At 38.7% G+C, this 21,936-nt stretch overlaps 1 pseudogene; it reads left to right on the top strand.

Annotated features, from left to right (window-relative positions):
* Window positions 1-21,936, top strand: part of LOC102810563 — a 45,337-nt pseudogene that overhangs the window by 12,049 nt on the left and 11,352 nt on the right.

Consider the following 21,936-nt stretch of genomic DNA (forward strand, 5'->3'; position numbering starts at 1 on the left):
TGGATCTAGGTTCCCTCTTGACAGCTTGTAAGCCAGTCACTTCTTACCTTTGTATCCCTCCCCCCATTTTGGCTGGCCAATGTTCAAGTTGCCCAACCCTTCCCACTCTTTCACTCTTTGTATGGAGGGGATTGGAATAACTCTTGTAGCCAGTAATTGTTTCCTCTTTTGAGCTACTGCAGTTATATGTGTAGGTCCAGTTCATTCAGTTGTATCAGATGACACTTTTTTTTTCTTCCCTCTCTTCCTTCTTCCTCCGGTTGAGTTCTGTTCATCCAGTCATTGAAGCCAGGTCAAGTGGGTATCATCTGCAAGTGTGGGTGTTCTTGTGTCTGCTTTGCTCTCTTTACTCTCCACTCTAGTCCTTTGTAGTTCCATTTAAGCTTGACATTTAGAGTGACAAACAGGTAAAAGGATGGCTCTTTTTAGTTATACGTTTTCTTTTCTGATGTATGCTGCTAATAGTTCCCTGGTCCCACCTCGCTGCTGGGCAACCGAGTCTCCACCCGGGTTCACAGTAGTCTGCTGAACGATGCAGGGCTTAGTTCGCTGCTTCATTGGTGTTCTTAGGCCACTGCTCTTTTTGGGTGACATGCGTGGTGGCCGGTGCTGTATCAGTTTGTTGAAAGATTTCAATCAGTTTTCCTTCAATTTTTAGAGCCTGGTTCTTTGACAGTGCCTTCAGTGTACAGCGGACTTCTTCATTCAGTACTATTGACTCTTGAGCATATGCTATGTATTGAAATGGTTGAACATGGATCATTTCTTTTTGGTACAGTGACTCTGTGTATTCCTTCCATCTTATTTTTGGGCTTTATGCATCATTCAGTATTTTGTCTAAAGAATTCTTTTGTATTTCCAAGTTGAGTCTTGAATTTTTTCCTCAGTTCTTTAAGCTTGAGAAATGCTGGACGTGTCCTTCCTTTTGGTTTTCTAACTCCAGGTCTTTGCACATTCATTATAATATTTGACTGTCTTCACGAGCTGTGCATGGAAAGTTTCTATGTAGCTCTGTCACCTACTGTTTTCTTCCAGTTAGTCTTTTCTTTCTTCCTTGTTTTTTTAAAATGACCTTTTGCTTTCTTTTTGTATGATGTTTTTAATGCCATCCCATCATCTTTCTGATTTTCAGCCCTTAACGTCTAATGCATCAATGCTGTTCTTGAGATGATTTCTAAATTCAGGTAGTACATGTTCAAATGCCCTAATAAATAATAACAATAATAATAAAGGCTGGGCTTAACTGGTCAGAAAGAGATTGGAGGGACCTGAGACTGTGGCCCTCAACCACCATTCCAGTCTGGAAAGGAACTCTGACCCTCATGGCCCAATTTGTCAGCCATGCAGTAGGTAGGCACATGGGGGGGACAACAACACTAGTAAGGTATGCTTACCATTTGGAAAGGTGGGAGGAAGTGCGATAACTGTTGTTGCATGGAGGGTGATTGCAATCATTGAGATGAAACAAAATACATAATTTGATGAAAGTAAAACTGATGATCTTGCCTGTAAACCTTCATTCAGTTCAAGATAAAAGTTAAAACAAAACAAAAACAACCTAATAGGAACACCTAGCGAGTATATGGAGAGTTTGGGTCAGGACTTTGATTCAGGGGTTCATTGTGGTTCTACCCCAGATACACGGAATCAAAATGTACGTTTTCATGAGATCCCCTGGCAATTCTTATATATGAGTAGACTACAATTTGAATTACCTTGGGGATATTGTTAGGCTGTAGATGCTGATTTAGTATATCTGGGGTTGTTGTCAATATGTGCTGGTGAGTGGGTTATGAGTCCTAGTAAAAGGCAAATTCTCAGCAGGGTGTCAGCTGGCATGAACAGGTCTGAAGGCCTGGCTTGGGGTGCATTCTAGTTCTCTTGGTTTTCAGAGCTTCCCCTTTCTTCCCCCAAACAGGTGGATTTTGTGATGTGGGTAGGTATAAGTTTTCTAGGATGAAAGTCCCAATATAAGGATTATTCATGTTTTTGAACACCATCCCTCTTCCCCCTAATTTTGCAGAAATAGTTTACTCCTTAAAATTATAGGGAAAAGGTTTTTAAAAAAATTTTTTTTTTCATTTGTCAAATTGGCTTTCTTTATGGAATTTCAGAACCTCTAGGCTTTGTTGGGTCTGGTCCAAGAGAACTGTAAAATGCTCTTTAGCATTGAGTGGTTGGGGATGTGTCTATTTGATTTTCCGAGTTGGGTTTTGTTGCAGGTGTGGGGTTCAATTATTTGGTTCTCGGAGGGAATTTTGATGTTTGGAAATGGATGACTTGTTTTTGGACACCTTTAGTGTTTCCATAATGGCAGTATGGCAGGGATTGAAATGCCACCAGTAGAATTCACTGCTTGATCTGTCCATAAAAACTCTTACACTTAGAATGCATGCTGTGTTTTCATCAATTTTTGTTTTTTTTTAATGTGGTAATACAAACACCAAAGAAGCTAGCTCTTATTTTAGACTTGCTATAACAAAGAAATGGAAGCAGGAATACTTTTATAAGAAAAATTTACGAGTGAGTTCCATTTAAGCTTGACATTTAGAGTAACAAACAGGTAAAAGGATGGCCCTTTTTAGTTATACGTTTTCTTTTTTGATGTATGCTGCTAATAGATGGGAGGGAGAAAGAATGAAAATTTCCTTCATATGACGTGTTTATTCTGTGTCACTCCATGGTTCTAAAAGCCCCTTTCAGTTCCTGACGCCATGTCCTATATACAGTACAAAGGATGTTTTTGGAAATGATTTGTTTGGTGGGAGGAATTTTCAGAAGAAAGGCTGACCTGGTTTCTAAAGGGAAAAGTAGCTTATATTAATGGTTCAAGTCAATTCTGAATCCAACAGTGAAATACAGTCATCTCATAAGTGGATGGAGCAGGTAATAAAACTGGCAATGGGAGGAGGATGCTTTTTCCAGTTGGGCCAGTGACTTTAATCCAGTTCAAAACTATAATTAAACTGTGGTGTGACTTTAAACCAATTCAGGGATTAGTATGTTCTCTAAAATAGCCTTATTTTAAGGGAACCAGAAGTTGCACACCAGTGACAGCCTAATTTCTCCATGGTAGGCAGTGGATGGCATCAAGGTGAAGGAACTTAATGAGTGGCTTGTCCAACAGCCTCCCCACTTCAAGTCCATTTTCTTTGCCCCACAGGCACATCTGCTTCTACCAAATATCCATATCTATATCTATCTATCTGTGCTCCTTGGAAACCCTATACAGGATCGCTATGAGTCAGAACAGACTCCATAGCATTTAACAAGTACCATCGAGTTTATTATTCTGACTCATAGCAACCACATATAGACATTTCCAAGGAGTTTCTGGTGGGTTTGAACTGCCAACCTTGTAGTTAGCAATTCAGTGCTTATTGTACAGTGGTATACCAGGGCTTCATATTTCTATATGGAAATATCTATATATTTATTTTTCTGTTTTTCTTCTGGAGTTCTTAAATCTCTTTCTTTGCTTTTGCCTGAAAATAGGCCAAGATTAAGATCATGGAGCTTCCATTTGGTTTAAAGACACTTAGTTTCTATGGAAAGATCTCTCCTGCCCAGTTTTCTCACACCTGCTCTGCCAGGGTGCTCAGATGCTTGATGTCAAGTAATTATTGATCATTTAATAACAGGAATTGGGCTAGGTGTGTTTGAATAAAAAGATAATTCTAACAGAGGCAGAAACTATCGGTGGTTTTTGAAAACGTGGTGGGGTAAGTGTGGAAGTGAGTCCAGGACGTAGATTCCATGAGAAATGATAACGTTTTAGTGTAGTGTGTGGTAGTTCTGCAATCTTTTTCTTTTTTAATGTTTTATTGTGAATTATGTGATACTTTACATGGGAGAACATTAGTTTTACATTCATCCTATCGTATATCATTACATTGCCATGGTTACAATCCCCTCCGTGCATCATCAGCCAACCAAAGGGTATACACTACAAGCCTGCCCCCCGGTCGTCAGCACACAGCCCCTCTCCCTCTCTGGGTCTAAAGTCCCCAACTGCTCCATCTGTCCACGTCATTGTCTTTGCCGCCATCTGAGGCGTCACTGCTTCTCTGGGTAGGGTCCTGCATTCCGCTCTTCTCCCTTGATGGTCCCAGGGACCTCTGCTCCTAGACTGCAAAGTCAGTCACTACCCTCCTTCCTACAAAACGTCTACCTTTACATTTCCAACCCTCACAAGCAGTCCTGATAGCAATTATTTACTATGGTATCACAAGAGACCTATACGCATTTCATTTCATCAGCCCCGCCTAGACAAATTGGATACTACTCAATGGTGATTCTACCTAGCTCCATGCCCTCTTGATCTAGGTTCCCTCTTGAAAGCCTGTAAGCCAGTCACTTCTTGCCTTTGTAGCCCCCCCACTTTGGGTAGCCAATGTCCAAGTGGGTATTATCTGCAAGTGTGGGTCTTCTTATGCATATGCCCTCTCTTCTTATCAACTGGACACTTCACTCTCCACTCTAGTCCTCTGTGGCTATGTCACTGACTCTGGGCCCAAGAGTCCCCAGGTCTTGCCACACTGCTGGCCAACCAGGTCTCCACCCGGGTTCACAGGAGTCTATTGAACATTGTAGGGCTTAGCTTGCAGCTTCATTGCTGTTTTTCCTTCACTTCCGCTTATCAGCGATGAACATGGTAACCAATCAGAGCGTGTATTTCCATTGAGCCTTAATCTTGGAAGGAGGTTTGCCCTGAGGGGACCTGACCACTTGCCTTGATGTTTCCTGGGCAAGCAACTTGCTTGTTCTTGTAGTAACAGTCAGTCTGCCTCTATTGTTTTGTAGTTCTGCAATCTTTATAGTTATACCCATCCTCATACTAGGAGTCAGTAGAAATGAGAGGACTTCTTATAGTGCAATCTTGTTGGATTTATACCAACCTTATAGTTAACAGTCTAGTGCTTATCTTACAGTACCACACCAGGACTCTAAACCTATATCTATTATGAGGAAATACCAAATTCTGACTGTTCCTAGAGAATTAAACAAGGTAGGTGGGAGAGTCTTTTGAAATGGTAAAGTCCTACTTGTTATTCATGGAAATTTCTTATTTTTTCTCATTAATGTTGGAAATTGATGGAGAAACAATTAGAGTATTGTTATTATTGAAACTAATAATTACTTTAGAGTTCACGTCTCAACCAAATTGGTGATTGAGATTTTTGTAGAAGCATTGAAATGATATTTTAGATAGTGCTATCACATATTTTAAAATAGCATATTTTAACAATAAGCACACCTAAGTAGGATGCAGACCCGATTGTATTGTGATCATGAAAATAATTCATGATGAAAACACTATTTGGGACTTATTCCACAACAGTCTTCCAAAGAGCTTGAAGGCTAGCCATGCTGTGTCTTTCTACCTTACGCAAGAATCTTCTTTATTCTTGTTGTTGTTGTGCAGTGCCATCGAGTTGGTACCGACCCATAGCGACCCTATGCACAACAGAACAAAACACTGCCCCGTCCTGGGCCAACCTCACAATTGTTGCCACGCTTGAACCCATTGATGCTGCCACTTACCCAATCCATCTTGCTGGGGGGGGTCTTCCTCTTTTTCTCTGACCCTCCACCTTATCAAACATGATATCCTTCTCCAGCAACTGGTCCCCTCTGACAATATGTCCATAGTATGAGAGACGAAGTTTGGCCATCCTGGCCTCCAGGGAGCACTCTGGCTGAACTTCTTCCACCACAGATCTATTGGTACTTTTAGCAGCCCATGGCACTTTCAGTATTCTCCTTCAACACCATAACACAAAAACATCAATTCTTCTACGGTCTTCCTTATTCACTGTCTAGCTTTCATATACATATGAGGTTATTGAAAATACCATGGCTTGGGTCAGGCGTACCTTAGTCCTCAAGCTGACATCTTTGCTCTTCAATACTTCTTTCTTGGCCACCACTTTTTAAAGCCCATTGCATCAGGTGATGGTTCTTTCCCTTTTCTGTTGATGCTGGTAGACATTTGTGTTTTATTTTGTTTTTGCTGATGCCCACAATACATTATTCCCCCAGAGAGAAAACAGTAGAGACACCAGTGAGGAGGTGCAGGCAGAGGTACCACTGGGTTGCCAGGTGAGAGGTGTCAGATGGGCGAGGCCAAGCTCTCCAGCAGCGTAAGGTTGTGCATCAGGAGGAAGAATGGGAGCTGGCACCAACTGAGTCCTTGACCCTTAATACCTACTTCACACCTTGGGACCTTGTGGTGGTGATGGTGGTAATGTGCCGTGGAGTCGATTCTGACTCATAGCGACCCTGTTACAGGGTTTCCAAGGCTGTAAATCTTTAAGGGAACAGAAAGCCTCATCTTTCTCCTACACAACGGCTAGTAGTTTCTAACTGCTGACCTTGAGATTAGCAGCCCGACTCGTAACCACTATGCTACCAGAGCTCCTTCCTTGGGACCTAGAACGTGCTTTATAAGAAAAACAAAAAGTGGAGGCAGAGTTGAAGTAGAGAAGCCATAATATCAAAAGCAAAATTGTGCCGAAACTTCCGTTTCTTGTAGAACCAGGTCTGAACTGAAAATGTCTCTTCCAGCTTGAGGTAATCCTTGTACAGACTGACTCAGTGCCCCAGCCCCACCCCCACCCAACAAGGTACTTATTCTGTGTGATCACAAAGCATATGTTGTTGTTATTGTTGTTAAGTGCATCGAGTCAGTTCCGACCCATAGTGACACTGAACAGGGTTTCCAAGGCTGTGAATCTTTACGGTTGCAGAACGCCTCATCTTTCTCCCGTGGAACAGCTAGTAGTTTTGAACTGCTGACCTTTCAATTCGCAGCCCGATTCGTAACCACTATGCTACCAGAGCTCCCCAGTTAAATAGTGCTCCCAGCAGGAAAGTGCCCCCCATTCAGGCTTTGTTGCTATGCTTAGCTTTTGTGTTGTGTGATACAGGAAGCAAGCAAATGCTAAAGGGGGAAAATACTGACAGTGGCAAAAAGTACCCAAATCCAAAGCAAACCAGCAGGGATATTAAAAATTCAGAGAATACCATTTTTATAAGTTGTTTTTGTTTTTAAATCACTGTGAGTTTAAGCACAAGAGGACATTTTGATCTCCTGAAAACAAAAATAATGAAAAAAATTGCTTTTCAGAAATAAAGATGAAATTTTTAGTTTAGTTCCCTATTAGTAGAATCTATTATTTTTTGAATTTCTATGATAATTTCTCATGGTTTTCTATATGTGGCATATAAGGAACTTAGATTTTAATTCATCTCAGACATAGAAATGGTGGCATCATTTATACAGATCAAATAACTAGAAATGCAGGTGTACTAAAAGACCATTTTAGGATTTTATATGGTGAATGAAATTCAGGTGAATGGACAAGGGTAATATTCAATCAGAGTTTGGGAATAATTTACTTTTTAGTGAAAAATTGGAAAATGTGTAAAGAGGAAATAATATCAAACTTCAACAATACAATAAAATTCTGCTAACAGCTATCTTCTCTCTTTGGGAGGTAAGATGTAATTCTCAAGAGCATCTTGATTTAGTGCTATTCTGAGAAAATAAAAATGTGCAGTGGAGCTGAGAATTTGTATATTTATGTAGATATGCTTGATCGTATTCTCCAAAGGGTGTGAGGGAGTGAAGTACTCATTTTAGGGCACTATTAAGCTGTGGTATTGGCAATATCAGACCATTAATTAGCATGTCTATTAGTCCTGTTAAAATGTGATATGTTCAATTTAAATTGACACTGAGAAGAAGCATATAAATGATAGTGGTTTAGTGATTGATGTCATTCAGAGGAACTCTGGAAGAGCACTAGATACCCAAGACAAAATTCAAGTTAAACTCCAGGGAAAAAAAAATGTTCCAGACACTAGAGGTGATCATCTATATGATAAAATGCAAAGACTGAAAATTAAATAGATATTGCTTCCAAAAGTAAAGCCTCATTTTGAAAGGATGTCAGTGTGGGTTTATTATAGTCATGTTTCAAATGTTCTAATAGTTCTTCTAGAATATTAAAAGAGGGTACTTCTGCTACATAAAATAATTGAATGAAGGAAATAAAAACATCCAATGGAGAAGGAATAAAGGTTGTTTTAATTTACAGCCTAAAGGAATGGAGTGCTGTTTTCTTGGAGGTGAGTAGTTCCTTTGTTCAAACCTTTGGTTCTCAATTGGGAGCACCCTCAGGGGACATTTGACAGTGTCTGGAGACATTTTGATGTCTCCATGAATAGGAATGGCTTTGCTACTAGTATCTAGTAGGGCCAGGTCAAAGATGCTGCTAAACCTCCTACAGAGCATACCCCACCACAGGATCTCAGTGCCAGGGCTGATGGAGAGCTTTTGGAGAAAGTTGTTAAACACCAGGTCTTCACGTGTGTGAAGGAAGAAATCTGCTTAAATGGTAGTAGAAAAAACATTTTAATAGAAAGGGAGAAGCCTTGTCCTCTTCTAATCCAACCTCCAATTCTGTCCAAAGTAACTATCACAAATAAAAATTTGTTCATATCACTCTTCTGCTGAAATCCCCTCCCCATTCCTTTCTGAATACGTCTACATTCATATGCAAGGTCCTCCAGCATCATCTCATTCTTGCATACTCTTCAGCCTTCCGTGACTATGCTTACCTCTGGACTCTTAATCCAGTAGTGTCCAAATTTTTTGTTAGTACAAGAGGACATCAAAAAGTTAGTGAGAAAATTGCATTATCTTTTAATTCCTTTTCCATGAATTTTTGAAAGCTTGTCATATATTCTGACAAAGATGTATACTTATTTCTTAAGTATATATATTTATATAACAATGATAGATACGATCTGCTGAAGTAGCAGTTGTTGTGGGTGTCAACTCATGGCGACTCCATGCGTAACAGAACAAAATGTTGCCCTGTCCTGTGCCATCTTCCAGGTTGTTAATATGCTCTAGAGTCCACTGTGGTGGCCACTGGGCATTTTGTGTTCCTCCAACCTAGGGAGCTCATCTGCTAGCATTCTATAAGACAAGGTTCTGTCTTAATCTATGAAGTTTTCATTGGTTCATGTTAAGAAGTAGCTCATCAGGCATTTCTTCCTCGTTTATCTTAGTGTGGAAACTTTGCTGAAACCTGTCCACTCTGGGTGACCCTGCTGGTATTTGAAATATCTGTGGCATAGCTTTCAGCATCATAGCAAACCATTACTGTATGACCAAGTGTTTGTTCTATAAAACAAGTTCAGCTAGACGGAGTACAAGAGTCAAAGGCAACAGAGAGGTGGTTGTTGTTGTTAAGTACTATTGAGTCAGTTCCAACTCATAACAACCCTGTATAGGGTTTCCGAGGAATGACGGGTGAGTTTGAATCACTGACCTTGCACTTCAAACCCACCTTGCAGTCCAGTACATTATCCTGCAGCACCACACCAGGACATATAGACAATCATATTCCCTGGACAGCAAGGTCGATTTGAACCGCAAGGTAGGCAGTTCAAGCTCACAAGCCACTCTTTGGAAACCCTGTACAGGGTCGCTGTGGGTTGGAACCGACTTGATGGCACTTAACAACAACAACATAATAACAATAATCTACACACCAGTTGAACAAGTATGGGAAGGACAATGGATGGGACTACACCCACCTGTTTATGTAGGTTTGATACAGGATATTTCTACATATGTATTTACCTATGATGCATACAGTGAGCAAAGTTAAACTTCTTACCCAGAACCAAACTCTTTGAGGGAATGAATTTCTGGGCCTGGGCACTCAGAACCACAGTCTCAGGGAACACCAAGGTCAGTTGTCCATAAAACAGTGTTCTACATTTTACTTTGGTGAGTAGTGACTGGGATCTTAAAAACTCGAGAGCAGCCATCTTAGTAACTATTGGTCTCTCTCCATCTGGAGCAAAGAAGAGTGAAGGAAATTAAAAATGCATGGAAACAATTAGTCCAATGGACTAATGGACTACTGAAACCTGAGCTTCTACAATCTTGAGATCAGAAGAACTAGATGGTATCTGGCAACCACTAATGACTACTTTGAAAGCAATCACATTAGAAGGTCCTAGATAGAATGGGAGAAAAATGTGGAACAAAACCAAAAGAAAGACCAGGCTTAGTGGTTGAATCCCCAAGACTGTGGCCCTCAGTCACCCTTTAAGTCTGAAACTGAACTTACCCCTATGCTTCCATTTTCAGCCTAATAGTAGACAGACAGATCTATGAGGGAACAATATTACTGGGGAGGTAAGTGCTCCTGAGAATAATCAGCCATTTGATATCAAAAGGACAAAGTTCAGAAGGCAAGAAGGGCTAGAATAGAAAGGAGAAAGTGGGATAAGTGATGTTACTTTGTGTATGAATTGTTGAGTAGAAAACTAATTTGCTTTGTAAACCTTCAGCAATTTACAATAACAAGTAAAACAAAATGTGAAAAAGGAGTATTATAGACAGAAGTAGATCAAGAAATGAATTAATTGAAAAGCATTATGTTTTTGTGTTATACATCAGCTTCGTAAACATTATAATTTATTGTGGTGAAATTGCTTCTTAAAAATATTCATGTCCATACTTAATTTTGTATTGTTTTCCTAAGAATTATAAAAGCTTCAGGCTTCACAAAATTTGAGTGATCCCTTATCTTACTACATGTACAAGTTGTGTTTTGTCATTCTTTCATTTAAAATGTATTATGGGTAATGTATTAAAAGATCTGCAAATATTATTATATATTCGTTGTTGTTGTTAAGTACCATCGAGTCGATTCTGACCTATAGCGACCCTGCATAGGGTTTCCAAGAAGCAGCTGGTGAGCTTGAACCACCAACCTTCCAGTTCAAACAACTTTGCAGTCTGATGCATATATTTAAGATACTGAAAAAAAAAGTGATTATTTAGCAAAAGAATAAATGGAAAAGAATTAAAGAATAAATATTTTAAAATATTAAAAATATAAAAAACTTACATTTACAAAAATTTTTATTAGTAATATTTCAGATGCTTGTTTTTAATTATCTTTTTAATCTTAATGGCATCTAATTATCCTTATCTGCTAAATTAAGTCATACTATACACTTAAAATTATACTTATCATTAATGATACTATATGTATATCCATATTTAAGACTTAAGAATGATTTTTAGTCTTTTTGGTTGCCTTTTTTGGATCTAAGTTAATTGTCATGTCTCTTACCTCAACATGTCCCTAAAAAAGCACTCCCACTAGGAAAAGAAGTATCAGATCACTCCGTTCTTCGTTATCTGTTAATGAGCAATCCAAGATTTCCATGCAAGAATCTTTTAAACTCTCTGGTTCATACTGTGTTTACTGAAAATGAATAGTTGAATCCATGAATTCACTTAGCTAGATGCATGTAAACCATGGTCCACCATGAGTTTGAATGCATGAGTGGGCCCTGTCAAGCCTTCTAATTTGAGGAACTTCCACTCCTCAGCACAATGGCTGTGTGGCTTCCAATGCTAATCCACATGGGTATTGTTAACTGCCCTCAGGGTAGCCCTGGCTCAAGGCAACTTTGTGCATGGCAGAATGAACCCTTGCTCGGTTCGGTGCCACACCATCCTCATGGTCATTGCTGTTTGAGCCAATCATTGTGACTATTGTGTCATTCCACTTCATTTTACCTACACACCAAATATGGTGTCCTTTTTTAGTGATTGGTCTTTTCTGATGACTTGTCTCTTCGACTTCACTTCTAAGGAACATTCTGGTAGTATTTCTTTTAAGATTGTTTTCTTTGTTCTTCTGGAAGTCCACCACAGTTTGAATGCATCAGTTCTTCTTTTAGGTATGAATTAATACTAGGAATTTTTAAAGCTTTGTTTTAAATCTGGTTTAAGAATGGTCATATAATTATACACTTTTTACTTTTTGTGGTGTGAATGAATAAATCAATTGTAGACTTTCACAGCTGGAAAAGATTTTGAAGAATCTCTAGTTTCCTCAATGTTTAAATAACATAAGTAAAGAAACTCATTGCTTGGCATGTCAAGTAAATTTCCCAGGGTCAAATAGACATATAGGACCTAACTAGAGAGAGAATCTGAGGAAACCTGAAAGAAAACAGTATCTACTAAAAAGAGCATGGGTAAGCTCTTGCTGTGAAAGTTAGAGGGTTGAAACCAGTATTCCTTGAGAATCCTTTCCAGCTTGGTTACTCTAAGATTGGATTTTAAACCCTTCTGTTGACTCTTTATTTTTAAATGTGATACTGAAGAATGATGATTTTCAAAATTAGCAATCTCATTTTAAAAACTGCTTGACTGTGTTTCTGAAAATCTGTTCTGATCTCCTCAGCAACCAAGACTGATGTGTTCTGCATTACTGGGGAGAAGCAGATAACTTTTCCATGCCCTCCACCACCATTTTTCTGAACATCTCAAGTTTTTTGCCTGGTATAAAATGTTAATGAGATACAAAGAAATGTTAATTATCAGATGAGGCATTCTGTACCAGAGAACAGTCATTAATTCTTACCATGTATTTTTATAAAAGTAAAACAAGGAAGTACATTTCTAAAATGTAAGCACCAGAAGACATTCACACTACTCCTCATTATGCATCATGTTAACCTCCACAATAGCTCTTTTAAATTTAGATTCTTATTCTAAGAACATTTCAAAATGACTTAATGTCTGTTCTCTAGCTTAGAAGATGTCAGTGGTGAGATTTATTTATTCAGTTAGAACAACGTATAAACCATTCAGAATAAACTCATATTTGTAAGCTTACTATATTGGCAACATCAGTGGGATGAATGACATATATCATGTTCTTTATTTAGAAACTGCTATTTCTATATCAATTCATTACTGTCTACTGAAGAGCAAAATTCAAAGCAATTTCTATACCAAAGATCCCAAGTAGAGTTCTGTTTCAAGTAGTGATTTGACTAACCTCCCATTGAGAGAATACTAGAAAATCAGAAGAAAATATAAGAAGATCAGCAGACTATGGAAGCAGGGAAGAGTTAAGGGCCAAGATCCAGGAGAAGAGAACCAGATGATATTTCTGGTCACTCCTCCCAACTGAAAGGTTGGCAGTTTGAATGCACCCAGTGGGAGATAGACTTGGAGATCTGCTTTAAAGGTTGCAATTTACAAAACCCTATATGACAGTTATGGGGAACAGGCAGCTTCATACAATTAGCACTGAACTGCAAACCACAAGGTCTGCAATTCAAGCACACCAGCTGCTCCATGGGAAAAAGTTGAGGCTTTCTGCTTCTGTGAAGAGTTTAAGCCTCAGAAACCCTGTACAGGGTTGCTATGAGTCAGAACTGACTCCACAGTGTTTAACAGTAGCAATGACATATGACAGTTCTACTCTGCCACGTGGGGTCACTGTGTGTTGGCATCCACATAACCACACCTAACAACAACTTCTCTAGAGGAGTCAGTCCTGGTGGAGGGGCAGACAGAGTAAGAAATTGAGCAAGGCTTTGAACACTTTTGTAGGGACAGGCGGACAAATAATGTAGTTTCATTTCCCCAGGGCATGTGGGAAGAAAGATGTGTCTGATAGACTTGAGTTGGAACCCCCGAGAGCTTTGTAGAATAAAGGTAAAAGAGAACTGGGATAGACAGACGTCAAACACTAAGTCATCTCAGCTTCTCATTGGTTTCAAGTTATGTGAGATTATTAGAATTCTTAGCCACTAGGCAAAAGTAAAAGAATCACTATATGGTCCAGGAATTTCACTCCTAGTTTTATGAGTATACTGAAAATAATTGAAAACAGAAATGCAAGCAGATTTGTAGTACTCTAGTATTCATTTTACCATCATGCTTAATAGCTAAATGATGAAAACAACCTAAATGGCAATCGAGATATAAATGGGTAAACAAAATGTGATAGATCCTGGACTATTACTGAGTCGTAAAGAAGTGAGTTTCTGATAACTGCTACAACATGGATGAATCCTGAAACAATTATGCTGAGTGAAATAAGTCAGTACCATAAGCATGAACTATCTAGAATAGATAAATGCATTGAGACAAAAGTTTATTTGTTGTTACCAGGGGCAGGAGGGAAAAGAAAGAGGACGTCGTCATTGTCTAGAAGGTACTGAGTTTCTGTTAAAGGTGATGGAAAAATTGGAAATGAATTGTGGTAATTGTATAACATGATGAACATGATTAATAGCACTGAATTGTGCATGCAAAAATGTTACAAGTACACATATATATGTGTGTGTATATATATGTATGTAAGTTGAACACTATTGCTACAAGGGTCCCAGTTCATACATACATGCATAGGTTTATTCCCAACAAAGCATGTTCAAGCATATCTCTGTAATCAGTGGATGGCTGAAGACAAGTTTGCTCAGTGATCCACTTGTCTTAGTCGGGTTAGAGTGCCTTCAAAAAAACATCCAATCAAAACTGGCTTCCATGGGGCTATGCTGGGCCAATTAAATTCAAGGCAGAGAAGTCAGCTCAGGTTATGGCAACTTCTTTTGGTGATTACCAAGGGATCATCTTGATCAATTTCTTCAAAAGACACAGAATAATCATGAGGGCTTATTATGAAGAAGTTTTAAGAAAATCTAAAACTGCATTGTTTAGAGAAAAGTTAGGAGAGCTGGACTGTGGGATTTTTTTCTTTTTTTATCCTATCAGTGTACATGCTCAGTTTTCAAGGGTAGCAAGGCTGTCCTATGAGTATTTCATTGAGGAACCCAATCTACCCTACAGTCCTGATCTTGACCCTTCAGGATTCTGTTTGTTCCACAAACTAAAAAAAACATTGAAAAGCAACACAACTTGAGTCCTTAGAGAATTCCCAGACTGCCATTTTGACGGTGGTATAAAATGAAGAGTGCAGAATTCTTTAGGAAGGATTACAGAGATGGAAACACTGCCTTTAGAAATGTGTGGACATGTCAAGAAACAATAGCTTCACATTTGGATATTTTTGTTTAATAAAGGTGTCTATGATTTTTATTTTTGGGTGGGGGAAGGGGGAGAGAGACTCCTGGTGTAGCACTGTAGGATAAGCACTGGACTGCAAATCACAAGGACGGCAGTTCAAATACACTAGTTTCTCCTCGGAATCCATATGCAGATGGTTGCTATGAGTCAGAATTAGCTCCATCGAACTAAACAATAACATGATTTTTTTTTTTTTTAGCAACACTTTATTTACCATCAGAGACACACACGTGTGTGTGTGTGTGTGTGTGTGTGTGTGTGTAGACACACTGCTAGTCTGTCAGTTTGAAGACTTTTAACCAATTTCTGTAGTCTGGAGTTGATCAAATGCAGTCAAGATGCATTGATAATTACTGGTGATTGGAATGTGAAAGTTGGAAACAAAGAAGCATCATTAGTTGGAAAATAGGGTGTTGGTGATAGAAACCACCCTGAAGATTGAATGACAGCTTTGCTAGACCAGTGACTTATTCATTGCAAATACCTCTTTCACCAATGGCAACTATTCACATCAACCTTGCAGGATGTGAATCAAATCAACTACATCTGTGGAAAGAAATAATGGAGAAGGTCAGCATTGTCAGAACAAGTCCAGGATTATAGAACAATCAGTTGCTCATATGTAAGTTCAAGCCGAAGCTGAAGAAAATTAAACCAAGTTCTTGAGTGTCAAAATGTGCTCTTGAGTATATCCTGCTTGAATTTAGAGACCATCTCAAGAACAAGTTTGATGCATTGAACACTAATGACTAAAGACCAGACTTGTCAGATGACACCAAGGATACCATACACGAACAAAGCAAAAGGCCATTAAAAAAGAAACCAAAGAAAAGACAAAAATGGATGTCAGAAGAGACTCTGAAACTTGTTTTGAACATAGAGTTGTTGTTGTTGACTGCTGTCAAGTCGGTTCTGACTCATAGGTTTCCAAGGAGCAGCTGGTGAGTTTGAACTGCTGACCCTGTGGTTCACAGTCCAGTACTGATCCTACAGAGCCACCCCAGGAGTCCTAGCTAAAGTGAAATGAAGAAATGATTAAGTGAAAGACTTGAACGGAAGCTTTCAGAAGCTTGAGAAGAAAAAGTACAGTGCTATAATGAAATATGCAATGACTTGAAGCTAGAAAACAAAATAGGAAGAATGCATCTGGCATTTTTCAAACTATAAGTGCTGAAGAACCATTTCAAGCTTTGACTTGAAATGCTGAAGCATTCTATGGGGAAAGTATTGAACAGCACAGGATGCATCAATGGAAGATGGAAGAAATACACAGAATCATTGTACCAAAAAGGAACTGGTAACATTCAAATGTTCCAAGAGGTATGGTGAAGAACCAATGGTATTGAAGGAACAAGTCCAAGCTGCAATGACTTCATTAGCGAGAAACAAAGCTCCAGGTACCAATTGAGATGTTTCAATAAATGGATACAATGCCGGAAGTCCTCATTTGCCCATGCCAAAAAGAAATTTGGAAGACAGTTATCTGGTCGGCCGACTGAAGAGATCCATCTAAACAAAGGTGATCCAACAGAATGCAGAAATCATACAATATCATCAGTATCACATGCACGTAAAATAAGCCCACTTTAATCGAGTCCATTCTGACTCATAGCCAACCTGTACAGGGTTTCCAAGGCTGTAAATCTTGATGGAAGCAGATAGCCTCTTCTTTCTCTAGATGTTTGAACTGGTGACCTTGTGGTTAGCAGTTCAGTGCTTATCCTAGAGCATCCTCCTAAACCAGAGGGTTTCAGCAGTATATTGACAAGCAACTTCCAGAATTTTAAGCTTGATTCAGAAGAGGACATGGAAGTATGGATAGCATTAGATGTCTTGGACGTCTAGATGGATCTTGATTGAAAGCAGAGGATACCAGAAAGGTGTTTACCTTTGTTTGTTGATTGTGCAAAGGCATCCAATTGTGTGAATGATAACAAATGATGGATAACATTGTAAAGAATGGGAATTCCAGAATACTTTACTATACTCTTACAGAACCTTTACATATAACAAGAGGCACTCATTCAAACAGAACAGCGGGTTACTGAGTAATTTTAAATCAGCAAAGATGTGTGTCGGCCTTGTATCCTTTCACCATAGTTATTCAATCTGTATGCTGAGCAAATAATCCGAGAAGTTATAGTATATGGAGAAAAATGAGTCATCAGGATTGAAGGAAGCCTTATTAGGAACTTGTGATATGCAGAGGACCTAACCTTGCTTACCAAAAGTAAAGAGGATCTGAAGATCTTATTGATGAAGATCAAAGACTATAACCTTCAGTATGGATTACACCTCAGTATAAGGGAAACAAAGATCCTCACAACTGGACCAATGAGCAAACTCATGAAAAACAGAAAAGATGAGTTGTTAAGGATTTCATTATACTTGGATCCACAATCAGCACTCATGGAAGCAGCACTCAAGAATTCAAATGATGGGCAAATCTACTGCCAAGTTGTTGTTGTTAAGTGACTTTGAGTATGTTCAAACCCATAACGACCCTTTGTACAATTGAACCAAACACTGCCTCGTCCTGCACCATCCTCACAATTACTCCTATAATTGAACCCAATCCATCTTGTTGGGGGTCTCCATCTTTATTGCTGTTCCTCCACTTTATCAAGCATGATGTTCTTTTCCAGGGACTAGTCCCTCCTGACAACATGAAGAGATGAAGCCTGGCCATCCTGGCTTCTAGGGAGCATTCTGACTCCTTCCAACAGAGATATGTTTGCTTTCCTGGGACCTTTAGTATTCTTCTTCAGCACCATAACTCAAGTGCATCAGTTCTTCTACAGTCTTCCTTATTCATTATCCAACGTTCACACACATAAGCAGCTATTGAAAATACCATGGCTTGGGTCAGGTGCATCCTGGTCCTCAAATTGACATATTTGCTCTTGAGCACTTTAAAGAAGTCTTGTGCAGCAAATTTGTCTAATGCAATATGTTGTTTGATTTCTTGGCTGCTGGTTTCATGAGTGTTGATGGTAAATTCAAGCAAAATAAAGTCGTTGGCAACTTCAATCTTTTTTTCCATCTATCATGAGGTTATTTATTCTTCCAGTGGTGAGGATTTCTGGTTTGTTTATTTTATTTTTTTTTGGATTGAGGTGAAATCCATATCAAAGGCTGTGATCTTTGATCTTCATTAGTAAGTATTTTAAGTTCTTTTCATTTTCAGCAAAGTTGTATCATCTGTATATTGCAGATTGTTCATTAGTCTTCCTTCAATCCTGATGCCACGTTCTTCTTCATGTAACCCAGCTTCTCAGATTATTTGCTAAGCATGGATGATGGAAAAATACAACATTGGTGCACACCTTTCCTGTTTGAAACTATTCAGTATCCCTCTAGTTTTGTTGAAACAACTGCTTCTTGGTCTATGTGCAGGTTCCTTAATGATAATGGATGCTTATTATTTTCAGATAATGAAATACTCATCTGCAATGTTTTCCATAACTTTTCATGATCCACACACTCGAAAGCCTTTGCTTAGTTAGTAAAGCACAGGTAAACATCTTTCTGGTATTGTCTGTTTCCAACAAGATCCATCTAACATCAGCAATGATTTCCCTGGTTCCACATCCTTGCCTGAATCTGGCTTGAACCTCTGGCAATTCCTTGTCAATGTACGTTTGCAGCTGTATTTGAATTATCTTGAGCAAAATTTTACTTGCATGTGATATTAATGATATTATCCAATGATTTCCACATTCCATTAGGCCACTGGAATGGACACACATATAGATCTCTTCCAATAAGTTGGCTAGGCAGCTGTCTTCCAAATTTCTAGGCATAGATGACTGAGTGCCTCCAGTGCTGCATCAGTTTGTTGAAAGATTTCAATTTGTATTGCATCAATTCCCGGAGCCCTGTTCTTTGCCAATGCCTTCAGCACACCTTGGACTTCTTCCTTTAGTACCACTGGCTCTTGATCATATGCTGTGTCTTAAAATAGCTGACCCTCAACTTTTTCTTTTTGGTACAGTGACTGTATATTCCTCCCATCTTTTTTTGATGATTTCTGCATTGTTCAGTATTTTGCCCATAGAATCTTTCAGTATTTCAAATTGAGTCTTGATTTTTTTCATCAGTTCTTTGAGCTTAAGAAATGCTGAGTGTGTTCTTTCCTTTTAGTTTTCTAACTCCAGATCTTTGCACATTTCATTATAATATTTGATTTTGTCTTTTTGAGCTACCCTTTGAAGTTTTCTACTCAGCAATTTTATTTCCTTATTTCTTCCATTTATTTTAGCATCTTTTCTCTGTAGAGTAAGTTTCAGAGTCTCTTCTGTCATCCATTTTGGTCTTTTCTTTTTTCTTTGTCTTAATGAGCCTTTGCTTTCTTCCTGTAAGACGTTCTTGATGTCATCCCACAATTCTTCTGGTTTTCAATCATTAGTGTCTAAGCATAAAATTTATTCTTGAGATGATCTCTAAATTCAGGTGGGATATGTTCAATGTCATATTTTGAATCTCATGGACTTGTTTTAATTTTCCTCAGCTTCAGCCTGAACTTACATATGAATAATTGATGGTCTGTTACAGTTTGCCAATGGGATTGTTTTGGCTGATGAACTGGAGATTTTCACCATCTCTTTCTACAAATGTAGTAAAATTGAGTTCTGTGTATTCCATTTGGTGAAGTTGATTGTGTAAATCATTATTGTTTAAAAATAGTATTTGCAATAAGGAAGTTGTGAGTCTTGCAAATTGTATCATGCTATCTCCAGCATCATTTATATAACCAAGTCTACATTTTCCAACTACCGGTCCTTCCTCTTTGCTCCCAACCTTTGCATTCCAATCACCAGTAATTATCAAGACATCTTGATTGCATGTTGGATCAATTTCAGACTGAAAACATTGGTAGAATTTTTCAGTTTCATCATCACTGGCAATAGTGGTTCATGCCTAAATTTGAATAGTAATTGTATTAACTGGTCTTCCTTATAAACGTATGGATATTATCCTATCACAGATAGCATTATATTTCAAGATAGATCTAGAAGTGTTCTTTTTGATGATGAATGTGATGCCATTTCTCATTAATTGTTATTCCTGCCATAGTGAAGCATGTGGTTGTCAGATTCAAAATGGCCAATGCTGCTGGTCCATATGCATGCAAAAGCTGGACAGTGAAAAACGAAGACCATAGAAGAATTGATGCATTTGAGTTATGGTGTTGGAGGAGAATATTGAAAGTGCCAAGGGCTGCCAAAAGAACAAACAGATCTTCCGGCACTATATCTGACAATATTCTGGTGCTTTTCATCATGTTTCAGTATTCAGTATTCTGGTGCTGTGTGACAGTATCTCGTTGCTGTTTATAAGGTTTTTGGTGGCTAAACATTCGGAAGTAGTCTGTCTCTCCTTCTGAGTCTGTCTTCATCTGGAAGCCCAGCTGAAACCTGTCCACTATTGGTGTCCCTGTCAGCATTTAAAATACGGGTGGCATAGCTTCCAGCATTACAGCAACATACAGGCACTATGGACTACTCTTAAATGTAAAGGAAACAAAGATCCTCACAATTGGACCAATGAGAAACAGAGTTGAAGTTAAGGATTTCGTTTTACTGGGATCCACAATCAACACTAATGGAAGTAGCAGTCAAGAAATCAGATAGGCAAGTCTGATGCCATAGATACTTTAAAGTGTTAAAGGGCAAAGATGTCACTTTGTGGACAAAGGTGTGCCTGACCCAAGTTGTGATACTTTCAGTTGCCTCATATGTATGGGATGAGGCTTTCTGCTCCCGTAAAGATTTACAGCCTCGGAAACCCTATGCAGGGTCACTATGAGTTGGAACTGACTCCAAGGCACATAACAACAACAACAACATATGCATGGAAAGCTGGATAATGAATAACAAAAACTGAAAAAGAATTGATGCATTTGAATTATGTTGTTAGTGAAGAATATGAAATGTGCCAGAAGAGCGAATAAATTTTCTTGGAAAAAGTATAGCCAGAACGCTGTTTGGAGGCAAGGATGATGAGACCTCTTCTCATGTATCATGAGGGTCCAGTCCCTGGAGAAGGTCCTCATGTTTGGCAAAGTAGATCGTCACCTATGTACCGGGCCACGCTGCTTATAGGGGTACTGGAGAACGGGCACTGAGGTGTTGGGTGGGAAGTGTAACGGAACAGACTTGACCTCTTGAAACTGTTGCTTCAAGTTCATATCAGGCAAGGATGAAATCTTATAACCAACAGTAAGACCAAAGAAGAGTACACTAAGTTGAAGACACAACACTTGATCTGAAAACTTGTGTCTACTTGACAGTTTTGAATGAGCACTTCCCAGTCCTGCTAGTATTCTTTGCTTTCTTCCAAGGTGTACTTTGAGATTGGCCAGTGCAGTGACAGTGGTATTCTTTATTAGCTTTATAGATAATTTTTCTCTTGCTCTGCTTTTTTTTTTTTTTTTAAATACTAGCCATGTTCATCCTTTGAAGCTTGTGCTGAAAAAGAAGAATCAGAAAATCTACTGAAAGTGTAATATTTGTAAAATTATAATGAATTTGAATATCATCTGACTTGCAGACTTGGAAACCCATTGCTGTTAAACTGATGATGAGAAAACCAGAAATCCTCCCTGAATAATGAATGTTTTATCTGACTGACACCCCTGAATATGTTGAAGGGAATGTTCAACTGGAAAGCAGAGATAAAATAGACTTCTTAATTAATAACAATGAACAGGCTAGTTCTGTAAGTGCTTATAACGTTATGCTGTTGAAAAAGAAACAGATCCATATTGCAGATGAAGTAGAGACAGATGAAGTAGAGAAGTTGGCCACAAAGGAGGAGCATTTAGCGTTCTTGAAAGAGGTGATGTTGTAAAAGCAATCTTATTTCACGATAGTGAACATAAGGATGACTGTGATCTCAGTGTGGAGATGATGTGTATGTCATAGTCAAGGATAAGAAGAGTAAAGAAATGGCAACACATGTCAGACTGTTGCCCTAAGAGACAGTCTTTTTTTTTTTTTTTT

This window comes from Chrysochloris asiatica, unplaced genomic scaffold (genome assembly GCF_000296735.1).
Source record: "Chrysochloris asiatica unplaced genomic scaffold, ChrAsi1.0 scaffold00277, whole genome shotgun sequence".
Taxonomy (NCBI): Eukaryota; Metazoa; Chordata; class Mammalia; order Afrosoricida; family Chrysochloridae; genus Chrysochloris; species Chrysochloris asiatica.